Source organism: Tupaia chinensis, unplaced genomic scaffold, assembly GCF_000334495.1.
Source record: "Tupaia chinensis unplaced genomic scaffold, TupChi_1.0 Scaffold000341_1, whole genome shotgun sequence".
Lineage (NCBI taxonomy): Eukaryota > Metazoa > Chordata > Mammalia > Scandentia > Tupaiidae > Tupaia > Tupaia belangeri.
The window spans coordinates 205,533-218,443 of NW_006159835.1; positions in this window are offsets into that span (position 1 = coordinate 205,533).

The following is a 12,911-nucleotide window of genomic DNA, read 5'->3' on the forward strand; positions in this document are numbered from 1 at the left end:
TGCATATATCATCTATGAAATATGAATCAAAGGGGCCAGGCCCATAGTGCAGTGGTCAAGGAAGCCAGATCCCACATGGCTGACAGCTTTCACAATCTAGACCCCGGCAGCTTGAAGAATACACCAGGCACATGCGCTTGCATGCCCAAAATCCTGATGAGAAAGAGAAATAGAAGAGAAGGGATTGCAGTGTGACTGCGCCCCACTGGGAGGGGCTTTCTCCTTCTCACTCTGTCTCTCTCCGTATCTCTGTCTCTCTGATGAGTACATCTGCCTCTGGCCATTAAAAAAAAAGAAAGATGAATAGGATAATTGCAGTGATTCCACATGTAAGTAAATATTTATATCCACATTTAAAACCTTATTGCACTGGGACCAGCAGATGGCATAGCGATTATGTAGCTGGGCTCTCACGTGGCCAACCATGGTTCGAGGATCTGGCAGCTTGAGAGTCATGCCGGGCGTGTGAGTGGAGGAGAAAAGATTGTGGCGTGGCTATCCTCCCTGGTGGTGATTAATTACTTTCCCTCGCACTCTGTCTGTCTCTCTGTCTCTTGCTGGTGAGCACACGTGCCCTAGGGCAAAAACTTCTTAAACAAACAAAAAATCCTTTATTACACAATATAAAAGAACAATAAAATTCAGGCAGATGACTTACATTTTTAAATTTTTGTTTACTTAGAATGGCATTAAACAGCTAATGAAAAGAAACCACAGCGTGATGAGTTGAGAGACAGACTGTGGAAGGAAGGGGAAAAAAATCCTTTATGTCCTAGTGCTTTAACAGACTTTTCCCGGGCCCCATAAATCACATAGCTAGCCCTGCTTTAAATCTCTCCCACGTTGCATTGGATAATAGCTTATGAGAACCCAAGCCTTTTCTTCAGATCTCTCTGCTGTGAGTTCTAAAAGTCCATTTGAAAAGTCAAAAATTGACCTTTTTTTCTCTTTCTAAATCTCTACTATGATATATCTGCACTCAGAGGAAATGGATTGGGGTAAAAGAAATGCAGGGGAGACCGCATCGCTTATTACCTTAAGGTATTACTCCCCGGGACCAGCAGATGGTGAAATGGTTACACTGCTAGACTCCCACTGTTCAAGTCCTGGACCCTGCAGCTTCAAACACTCTGGGCACATGTGTGTGAGTGCCTAAAATCCCAAGAGAATAAAGGAGAAAGGATTGCTGTGTGGCCATCCCTACTGGGGTGGGGGGGGATTTCTCTGTTTCTCTGGAGAGCGCATGTGCCTTGTAGCAAAAATCTCTCCCCTTTAAAAAACAAAAAACAAAGAAAATAAAAACTTCACACTAGGGGACCAGCAGATGGTGTAACGGTTATGTAGCTGGACTCCCATGTAGTCCACTGTGGTTCGAGTCCTGGACCCAGCAGCTTAAAACTCACACTGACTGCATGTGTGTGCTTGCCCAATCCTAAGAAGAGGATATAGGAGAAGGGATTGAAGTGTAGCCGTCCATACCCCAGGGTGTGGGGGTATTTCTTGCTTTCTGCCTCTCTGCCTCTCTGTCTCTCCAGCGAGTGCATGCACTCTATAGTAAAAATCTCTCTATATATAAAATAAATTCACAAACAAACAAACACTTCATGCTGGGCATGTGTGCGTGTGTGCCCAAAATCCCAAAATGAGAATGGAGGAGAAGGAATTGTAGCATGGCCCATCCCTTCCAGGGGGTGGTTTCTCTCTTCCTCTCCCCCTCTCTCTTTCTCTGTCTCTCTGGCAAGTGGACATACTCCAAACTAAAAAATCTCTCTTAAAAAAAAAAATACCCCCCTAAATTAAAAGCAAAAACAGAACAAAATCTGGCAACTATAAATTCCTTGAAGGCAAAAACTTTCTTGCTCCCTGGTTTACCATAATACCGTCCTTGCTTATAATAAAGGCATAGCTATTTTGTCCTTTTCCTCAAAAAAGTATGTGTTCAATGGAATTTAAAACATCTTTTTTTCATAATGGCGTTTCAGGTCTCAGACACTGTCAGAGGCTCCCTATCATCGTATCCCATAAATTGAAACTCTTAACTAGGTATTTGAGATTCTATAATCTGGGCTCAATCTATTGTACTTTCCCAAATTCACCTCCCAAGACTCCCTGGAACTCAGTAAGTAATTATTGAACAAATATGGAATGACCGATTACACAGCTCCTAGGACTTACGGAAACTGCAGATGGATAAATCATTAGACCCTTTAGGGTTAGGCTTATGAAACAGATGCAGACCAACATTAGGGCCCCAACACCCGGAACCTGGTGATGAGTGTTACAGACCCTAAGTGGGAGTCGTAAGAAACGTGATCCTGAGAACAGTCCTCTCTGCGGGGTCACATTCTGGCTTTTGCAGAATTCAGGGACCCAACCTTACTTGGAAAGTCACCTCCAGCGGCTGCTCAGTCCCCCAGGCAGGGGTGTGGGCAGCTGCGTCTCACGTGTTCCCTGCAGAGCTCCCTACCTGGGTGCAGGCAAGTTCCTGCATATGGGAGTTTGGAGGGCCATGAAATCATAGCCATTACGACGGGTCAGAATTTAATATGTTAGAAATGAGCTATTAAGGAAAGCTTCAGGCAGAGACAGGCTTTTAAAGCAGTATAATCCAAGCAGAGGTAATTCTGAGTGTACGTTTGTGGGAAACCACTGTGTTTTCAGCAGGCCTGCTGGGGACAGACTTGTAACCTAACAGAGCTAGGAGAAACCTCAAGAACTTTCTTTTTCACTCCATTGCCTTTAGTTAGAAAACTTCTAAATCTTTTGGAATACTACCTCTCTACCCCCTAACCTTTTGGTAACTCCTTTTATCAACTTGAGGATACTAATATTTAACCTAAATCTTTTTTTTTTTTTTTTTGCTAGAGGGTGTGTGCATTTGCCAGAGAGAAACACAGAGAGGGAAAGAAAGAGAAAGTATCCCCTAGTGGAGCATGTTCACGCTGCAATCCCTTCTCCTTCATTTCTCCATCCCCTTGGGATTTGGGGCATGAATGCACACATCTGGCATGTTTTCAAGCCTCAGGGTCAGGATTCAAACTATGGTTGGCCATGTGAGATTCAGTTCTCTTAACCACTAAACCACGGGTCCTGCCCTGTAACCTAAATTTGGGCTGCTAATTCTCATTTTTCATCTCACCCCTCTCAGCCCATTTTAAAAGGTCTTTGTGTCTACTGCTTGCTTATTGACACAAAGCTGATTTTACCATTACTGTTATTGTTTCATCCTGACGGCTATTATTAGCACTGACAGCATGCTAAGAGGTATATAAAAAGACATAAGCAAACACATTTTTAGGTCAGTCTTGAAATAAAGCTTTTTAAAATCCAGAAACGTTTGGGTGTTTCTAACTTGGGAACGGGGAAGTGGGCAGATGCGAGTAGCAGAGTGGTGGGACTGTATTCTCTCTCTCACGCTGTGGTCTAGTCCTCAAGAGTCATTACTCATCTCCCGCCCAGCCCAGGAAGGAAACTTACAATCAGATAAGTGTCTATTACACATGTCAAGGAGCAGGGAGATGCTGAGGGATAGCAGTATCATGGGAGTAGAAACTAGGGGGGCCTTCAGGAGTCATTGCCATGGAGGGCGTGGGAGCTGCATGAAACTTACCTCAACCATATGGGAGAACTGGAAGAAAATAACTGAATCAGGAGTGAGTTGTGGGAGCTGGAAAGGCGCAGCAGTGAAACGTGATGCTCTGCAATGCTGACCCACACGCAAAGGTTCCTAGCTCACCGTCGACCTTCTCGTATCTGTCATACATGTGCATGCTTGTGATCTGGGGCTGGCAGAGGCTAGGATGGATCCAGGTGTCAAGACCCTGCTGGAGGTGCTGTCCTTTTGTCTCTGCATGTCTGACTCTCTCATTCACAAGATAAATGAACTTAGAAAAGTCTGTTGTAATAGCATCTACCATATCATGCCTTCAATGTGTCCCAGCTACAAGCAGAAGCAAGAAACACAAAGTGTACCTTAAAGAAAAGACATCCCAAGACCTGGAGCTTATACTGTTTCTTACTTTTTCCTTTTCTTACTTTTTTTCTTTACTTTTCTCTCTCTCTCTCTCTCTCTCTCTCTCTCTCTCTCTTTCTCTCTCTTTCCTTTCTTTCTTTCTTTCTTTCTTTCTTTCTTTCTTTCTTTCTTTCTTCTTTCTTTCTCTTTCTTTTTAAAGAGCTTTTTCTCCCATAGCACATGTGTACTCGCTGAGAGAGACAGAAACAGTGAGAGGGAAAGTGAGAAATCATCCTCCCAGGGGATAGCCATGTGCAATCCATTCTTCTCCATTCTCCTTTTAAGATCTTGGGCATGCACACACATGTGCCCAGCATGATTTTCAAGCCACCGAGTCCAGGCCTTGAACCACAGTTAGCCATTTGGGAATCCAGTGATGTAACCATTACACCATCGGCTGGCCCCACATTACTTTCTTTCATTCATAAAATAGTTTTAATATTGGGACTGGCAGAGGGCATAATGGTTATGTTGCTAGACTCCTATATAATCAACTGCAGTTTGAGTCCTAGGCCTGGTGGCTTAAAATGCATGCTGCGCATGTGTGCGTGCGTGCCCAAAATCCCGAGAGGAGAATGGAGGAGAAGGGATTGCAGCGTGGCCACCCCCCTGAGGGGTGATTTCTTGCTTTCTTTCTCTGTCTCTTTGATAAGCACACACGCCCTATAGCAAAAATCACTCTAAAATATATGTATTTTAAATATGTATCCACAGGGACCAGCAATTGGTGTAATGGCTATGTTTGCTGCACTCCCATGCAGTCAACTGCAGTTTGATTCCTGGGCCTGGTGGCTTAAACTCATGCCGGGCACGTGTGCGTGCATGCCCAAAATCCCAAAAGGAGAACGGAGGAGAAGGGATTGCTGCGTGGCCATCCCCCCTGGGCGTGATTTCTCACTTTCTGTCTCTCTGTCTCTGTCTCTCTGGTGAGCACATGCACCCTATAGCAAAAACCTCTCCAAAAAAAAAAAAAAAAGATGTATCCTTGTTGTAAACTGTACATTTAGTGCATTTCTTCCAACAGCCACAGCTGCCATGTCCTCAGGAATGTTTCTAGCGTTTGCTAATTATTGCCAGGCAGCGCTCCACACTGGTGCCAAAACTGAACTCTCACAGCAAACGATGAGGGCCCATCCTAGACAGCACTGGGTAACATCCGATTTTTACATTTTTCATCTATTTATTTAATGTCTAAGACTGATGTGAGGGGTCGGGGAGGCAGCGAGAAAGCACCCCAGTGGGGCCTGATTGTACTACAGTCCTCTTTCCTCCGGCTCTCCATTGCATCTCCATGAACCTGGAGTGTTCTTCAAGCTGCTGGGGCTGGGACACAAATCCCAACTGGCCATGTGGGATCTGACTTCCTCCTAAGGGCTGTGCTACAGGGTCAATCATTTTTGCCTACTTGAAGTGCAAAAAAGTGTCATGTTTAAATATATATTTATCTGATTCTACATGAGGTTGGGTATCTCTTCATCTACTTGTCAGTCTCTCAAAGTTCCCTTCTGTACATTTGCCTGTTCATTTCCTTTGGCTCTTTTTCTGTTGCGTTTATTGTTGTTGTTGTTGTTTTCTCAGTGATTTGCATAAATTCTTAGTATGTTCTAGATATTAATCTTTTGTTGGTTTTAGCCTCTAAAATACCTTCCAATCTATCAAATTTCTCTTAACTGGTATATGGTGTTCTCTGTTGAACAGAATATTTTAATTTTTTTTTTTTTGCTATAGTATAAATGTGCTTGCCAGAGAGACAGAGAGAGACAGAGAAAGTGAGAAATTGCCCCCTGGGGGGAGGGCCATGTCACAATTCCTTCTCCATTCTCTTCTTGGGACCTTGGGCTTGCACACACATGCGCCCAGTGTGAGTTTTAAGTCACCAGGTCTGGGACTTGAACCATGATCAACTATGTGGGAGTCCAGTGATGTGTAACCATTATGCCAAGGATATTTTCATTTTGATCTTATCAAGTTCATTGTTCTTTTGGCTTTATGGTTTTGAAGTCATGTTTAAGAAGTTATTTTCTGGGACCTGCAGATGGCATAATGGTTATGTTGCTGGACTTCTATGTAGTCTACTGAGGTTCAAGTTCCTGATCCAGTGACTTAAAACTCGCACCAGGGACATATGCACACATGTCCAAGATCCTTAGAGGAGAATGGAGGAGAGGGGATTGAGGCATGACCATCTCCCCTATGCTTTCTGTCTCTCTCTCTGTCTCTCCGGTGAGCACATGCGCCCTATCGCAAAAATCTCTTTAAAAAAATTATTATTTTCTATTCTAAGATTATAAAGCTATTCTTCTATTTTAGATTTCTACTACTTTTATGGCTTTGCCTTTTACTTTGAGGGTTTTTTTGTTTGTCTGTTTTTAATTGCTGGAGGGTACGTGTGATCACTAGAGGGAGAGAGACAGAGGAAGGAAGAGGGAGAGAGAAAGAATCCCTCAATGGGGTATGGTAATGCTGTATTCCCTTTTCCTTTTTTCTACCCTGTTGGGATTTTGGAAACTCATGTACATAGGCCCAGGGTGTTTTTCAAGCCACCAGGGCTGGGGTTTGATTTGTGGTCAGCCATGTGGGGATCTGACTCCCTTAACCACAGGGCCATGGAGTCAGCCCCAAAGTTTTTAAAAATGTATCCAGAGGTCAACTTTGCATGTGCTATGAGATATGGATGCAATTTTATGTTTTGATTTTTGTTAACAGTGAACCCAACATTATCTGTGAAACCAAACCTCTGTGTTAGATTGGATTATTGCTCCTAATTCTTCATGTGTTGCTGGCTATAAAATTATACATGCATGCCCTTTGCCAAGATAGGTCTCTGTACTCTAAATAGGCAAAGAAGGCTGGCCCTGTGGCACAGCAGTCAAGCCCTGTGCAGAGGAAGCCGGATCCCACGTGGCCAGTCAGGAATTGAGTTCCAGGCCCAGCAGACTGAAAACACTCCAGGTTCAGATCCTGAGGGGATGGAGAACTGCAGGAAATGAGCAGGCCCCACTGGGGTGCTTTCCGTCTCCTCCCACTGTTGATATTCGACTTAGCCATCTGGCTTGTGTAACCAATAGGAAGCCAGTGGAGATGGTGAGAGCGGAGGGGCTAAATGTGTCTGAGCATCTGGCTTTGCCTCTTGAACTTCTGTCACCGCCAGAATGAGACATGGTGAAGACTTCAACCTGACCTGCATCCTGGAGCCAAGCCTGGCTGAATTTGGCTGAGTTCACCCAAGTCTTAAAGTGCCCAGGTGAGATAGCTGAATCTCAGTACATAGCAGACCCATAGGGGAGAAAAGTAAATGGCTGCTTTATGTCCCTGAGATCTGGGGATTGTATGTTATGTGGCATTATTACTGTAGAAAGGATAGATGGCCATTTCTACAGGCTTTCCCCATGGATTCGTAGCATTCTTATTATAATGTGCCAAGTTCTGATAGGTAAATGACTTGCTTCTGAGTTCTGTATTCAGTTCCACTATTCTGTATGTCTGTTACTGTGAATTATAATATGTCTCATTATCTGGCAGGACAAATATCCCTTCCCTGATTTTCTTTTTCAAAAATAACTAGGCTATAATGGAATTTAGTCTTCCATATACATTTAAGTTTAAAATTCTCAAATTTGGCTCTAAGTTTGATTTGCACTGTTTATGAATAAATTTAGAGATCATTGATACCTTTTTTTAATTGCCAGAGGGCATGTGTGCACTCCAGAGAAGGAGACGGAGAGACACAGAGAAAGAGAAAGAGGGAGAGGCAGAGGCAGAGGGAGAGGGAGAAGGAAAGGAGGAGAAAGCACCTTCCGACAGTGTATGGTCACACTGCAATCCTTTCTCCTCCATTTCTCCAACCTGCCGAAATTTTGGGCATGCACTTGTGTGCACCAGGCCATGTGGGATCCAGCATCTTAACCTCCATGCCACCTGCTGCCCCTGAACTGATTTTTCTTTTTCATATTTAGAATCTAAGTTTGCTACGTGTATGTGGGGTTTCCCTCTGCTTCCTCTTCCTCACGATGACTTTTTTCTTCATTCATTTTCTAATTTTGCTTTTTAAAATTTTGCTATAGGGCACACATGCTCACTGGAGAGACAGAGAAAGAGACGAGGAGAGGGAAAGTAAAAAAGTACCCCTCGGGGGGATGGAGATGCCACAATCCCTTCTATTCCAGTCTCCTCTTGGGATTTTGGGTATGTGTGCACATGTGCCCAATGTGTTTTTCAAGTTCCCAAATCCGGGATTCGAACTATACAATCAGCTACATAGGATCCAGCTGCCTTAACCACCATACCACTGACTGGCCCACTTCATTTAGTTTCTAATTTAGATTGTGAGTTCATGTTTGCCTAGGCCGTACATGTGGGAGTTCAGTTAGGTCTAAGTTGGGTCCTTTTTAGAGTAACTTTTTTTTTTTGGAAAGGTTTTTTGCTATAGGGTGTGTGCGCTTGCCAGAAAGACAGAGAGAAAGCGAGAAATCACCCCCCCCAGGGGAGATGGCCACACTGCATCCCCTTCTCCTCCGTGCTCCTCTCGGGATCTTGGGCACGCGTGCACACAGGCCCGGCATTAGTTTAAGCCGCTGGGTCTGGGACTCGAACCACGGTTGACTACATGGGAATCCAGCGACTTAGCCATTACGCTAACTGTTGGTCTAACTCTTTTTTATTTTAATTGCAAGAAGACACATGTGCTCCCCAGAGAATGACAGAGAACTGGGAAGCAGGAAGAATGCTTCCCACAAGAAAACACCCCTTAGTGGGATGCGGTCACTCTACAATTTTTTCTCTTTCATTTTTCAGTCCTGTTGGAATTTTGGACACACATGTACACACACCTGTTATATTGTTCAGGTCATTGGGATTCAAATTGTGATTGACCATGTGGGATCAGCAGTTAGCGTAATGGCTATGTTGCTGGACTCCCATGTAGTCGGCCATGGGTCAAGTCCCGGACCCGGTGGCTTAAACTCATGCCGGGGGCGTGTGCGTGCATGCTCAAGATCCCGAGAGGAGAATGGAGGAGAAGGGGTTGTGGCGTGGCCATCCCCCCGGGGGGTGATTTCTCACTTTCTGTCTCTCTCTATCTCTCTGTCCGTCTGGCGAGCACACGCACCCTATAGCAAAAACCTCTCCAAAAAAAAAAAAATTTGTGATTGACCATGCTGGTTCTGGCTTCCTTACTCACTGCTATGTAGTGCTGGCCCTTTAATAAGTATTTTAAAAAGTTTATTCTGTCTCTCATGAGAACGAGTGCTAGATAGATAGGGAGAGGAAAGATAGGCATCCTCAGCAGGGTTCTCAGGCCATGGTCCCCCTCAGCCTTCCCAGTCAGCCAGCATCATGGATGTGCATGCCTGGTGTGTAGAGCTTGACCAGGTATTGAACCCATGGCCTTCTACATGGGTCTTCATCACTCATACTGTACGGTACTGCCATGCCACTGAGCCAGTTCCTGGATCCTTATCCTTGATAGAGGATTTGCTTTTGCTTCATCGTCTATATGGGTAATATTCAAACCTGTTTATAAGGAACTTAAAATGTAATTGAGAAGATCAGCTATAACCATATAAATATATAAATAAGAGTAAAAAGGAAATATATTATCACATATTGTTTGTATGTGTTTTTATTCTAGATTTTAAAAATTGTTCACATAGTTCATAATCACAACACACCAGAAAGTATAGAAACAGAAGGAAAATTAGATAAAAATTAACCAAATTCTATTTCTCTCTGACACACACACCTAAAGCCTCCCTAGGCTTTTCTCCAGGTTCCTACTTAAATATTGCATGAGTGCACTTTTGTGCTTCTTAACTATATTGTAAGCTAATTGAGGCAACAAAAATCTCATATAGTACTATTTATTTATTTATTTATTTATTTATTTTTAGTTTTTGGTGTAGGGCACATACACTAGCCAGAAAGAGACAGAGGGAAAGTAAGAAATCATCCCCCCCAGGGTTGGCCACACTGCAACCCCTCATCCTGGGATTTTAGGCACACACACACACACACACACACACACACGCACCCAGTGTGGTTTTCAAGCTGCCAGGCCCAGGACTCAAACTGTACAGTTGGCCGTGTGGAAATCCAGTGCCTTAACCACAATAGCTCATACCACCTGCAGGTCCAGTACTTTTTTTTTTTTTTTTTTAAATAACCACTACACCCTTAATATACATCACCAGTCTCACTCCACTGTTTGGAAGAAACATGATGCTAACAATATAAATGTACTATTTGTGTGTTGAAATCTGCATTTTGAAATGTGGCTCCCACATACAAAAAAATTCTCTGTGTACTTTGGGATCATAAACTGGTAAGCCTCACACATGTGATAGATTCATATATAACATCAATTACAATGACTTTTTTTCTTTCTTTTTTTTTTGGAGAGGTTTTCACTATAGGGCGTGTGCGCTTGCCAGACAGAGAGAGACATAGAGACAGAAAGTGAGAAATCACCCCCCCAGTGGGGATGGTCACGCCACAATCCCTTCTCCTCCATTCTCCTCTCGGGATCTTGGGCACGCACGTACACGCGCCCGGCGTAAGTTTTAAGTCACCAGATCTGGAATGTGAACCGCGGTTGACTACGTGGGAGTCCAGCAACATAGCCATTACGCTAACTGCTGGTTCCCATGACTTTTTTTCTTTAGACTTACAACATTTTTATTTAACCTCTCTCTCTTTCAATGCTGTCATTTACAAAAGACCATTTGCAGCTTCATCCTGTTTTGTAGGGATCATCTCTCCTTCGGCCTGTGTACATGAAATGCAGAGAGAAAAGCGATCACAGAAATGAGAATTAGAAGATGCATGCGAGAAAGAGAGTAAGTATACATGAGAAAGGAAAAGAAGAGGAAGAGGGGCAAACAGGTGGCATAGTGATTAAGGTGCTGGACTCCCACACGACCAACCATGATTTGAGTCCTGGACCTGGAGGCTTAAAACTCCCGCCAGGTCACATGTGTGTGATTCTTGGCATGCATGCATACACACCTGGCATGTGTGTGTGTGAGGAGAGAAGGGATTGCTCTGTGGCCATTTCCCCCCCTCGGGGGTGATTTCTCACTTTCTATCTGTCCAGGGAGCACACAAGTCCTATAACAAAACAAAAAAGAAAGAAAAAGAGGAAGAAAGGGAGCAGTAAACAGGGGTTCTTAGATTAAATATTGTGTTTTAATATTTAAAATGTTTAGTATTTATTCAAGTCACCTAGAGTATTTGTTTACAGAATAGATGTCCAGGTACAGACTACAGAAATGATGATTCAGTAGGTTTGAAAGCAGACACAGGAATCTGGGTGGGTCTTGGATAATTCTTTAAGAACTACTGGGACAGGGAGGGCACAGAATTGGAAAGTGACACATGGTCAGGGTTGGAGACAGGCCAGTAACAACTGACCACGGGGCCACTTCTGCCCCAGGTCGCTGACCCCGGGTATTTGGAGAGCCTCTGAAAGATATCCGTGTCCATACGTCTAGACTAGATGGTCTGTGTTCTTAGTACCCACCACAGCCTGTGAAATAATACTCTCACTAATTATATTCACCTGGGCCATAAAATGACCTCACAGTGGAAGAAACAAGGGGCTTTCTACAGTGTATCATTAGCATGTCCTGAAATGTAGTGCAAGAACCCACATTAGAAAGGGGCAGATTTTCCCCACATGGGGATACATTTGGTCTGTTTAGCCTATCACGGGGGTGGGGGCACAGTCCACTTTCTGCAAATCACTAAATCCTGATGTGAGGACACTGGTCTTCTCGCGTTGCAGAATTTCGAAAGTTTCAACACATTCAGGGGCTACACGTGCACGAATTGTATGCTACAAGAAGTGTGTAGCCCAGCTCATTTCCGTAGGTAGACAGGACTATAGACTGAAATCATGAAGTAGGGCAAAAGTCAGGACAGTTAGTTTTAGGAGGTGTCAGGCTGTGTGTCACAAAGCAGCCCAAGGGAAGGATTCTTTTCCTACAATGACAATTATCAAGGCGTCCCCCATTCACTTAGTATTTCTCTTCTGAATTCACTGCAGGTTTTAATTTTATAATTATGAAAAACCAGGACAAAAATTCTTGCTTACTTCAAGACCCTGTATTAATCCTAGGTATCTAGTTGACTTGCATATGGAAAATGGATGTTAGGATTCGAATAGGGAAGAAATGTCTGATTTGACTTTCCTCGCTTTCGTTACAGGAAGCAACTGTTTTCCGTCTCAAATAACGTGCAGAAACGCATCTTGTGGGGGGAAAGGTGGTTTTTTTTGCCAGAGTCTTCGCTTTTGTGGGCATCTCCGTTCGGGTTTATTGGTGATGGCAGTTATTTCCAAGTAATGGGGCGGGGGAAGGGTTAAAGTCTGTAAAATGATTTCTGGACAGCAGCCAAGGAATTGAGAAGAGTCCTGGCTCCTGGAATCAGCAGTGAGGAGATCTCTTAGTGGTGGGCGCTCCGGAGCAACGCGAAGGGCTCAAGAGGAGGAAGTGGAAGAGCAGGGAGAGAGGGAGGGTGGCAGAAGTCTAGGGATAGATGTGCATTTAGAAAGCGAGGTCCATACAGCTTCGCTCACGCCAGGTTAAGTGCTTTTTCCAGAAACTCATTAAAGGAACGGCGTATATTCAGGAGCTGTTTCAACCTGTCCACTCCCTCCCCCAGACAACAGGCAAGCAAGAGGGCAAACGCCACCGGCAAGCCTCGGGTTTCTGGCTTCCATTCTCCTCTAACGCAGCGCGCAGCCCACTGCCCTTCACACGAAGCTGCTCCGAGAGTGGGCACTGCTTGGGCCTGGGGCCAAGTTGGGATCTGATTCGTTACAAAGCTGGTGGTCCCCAGGACCGGGGTTTGGCCGCAGGGCGCTCCGGCAGAGCCAGGCAGAGGCTGAGCAGCAGCTGCAGCC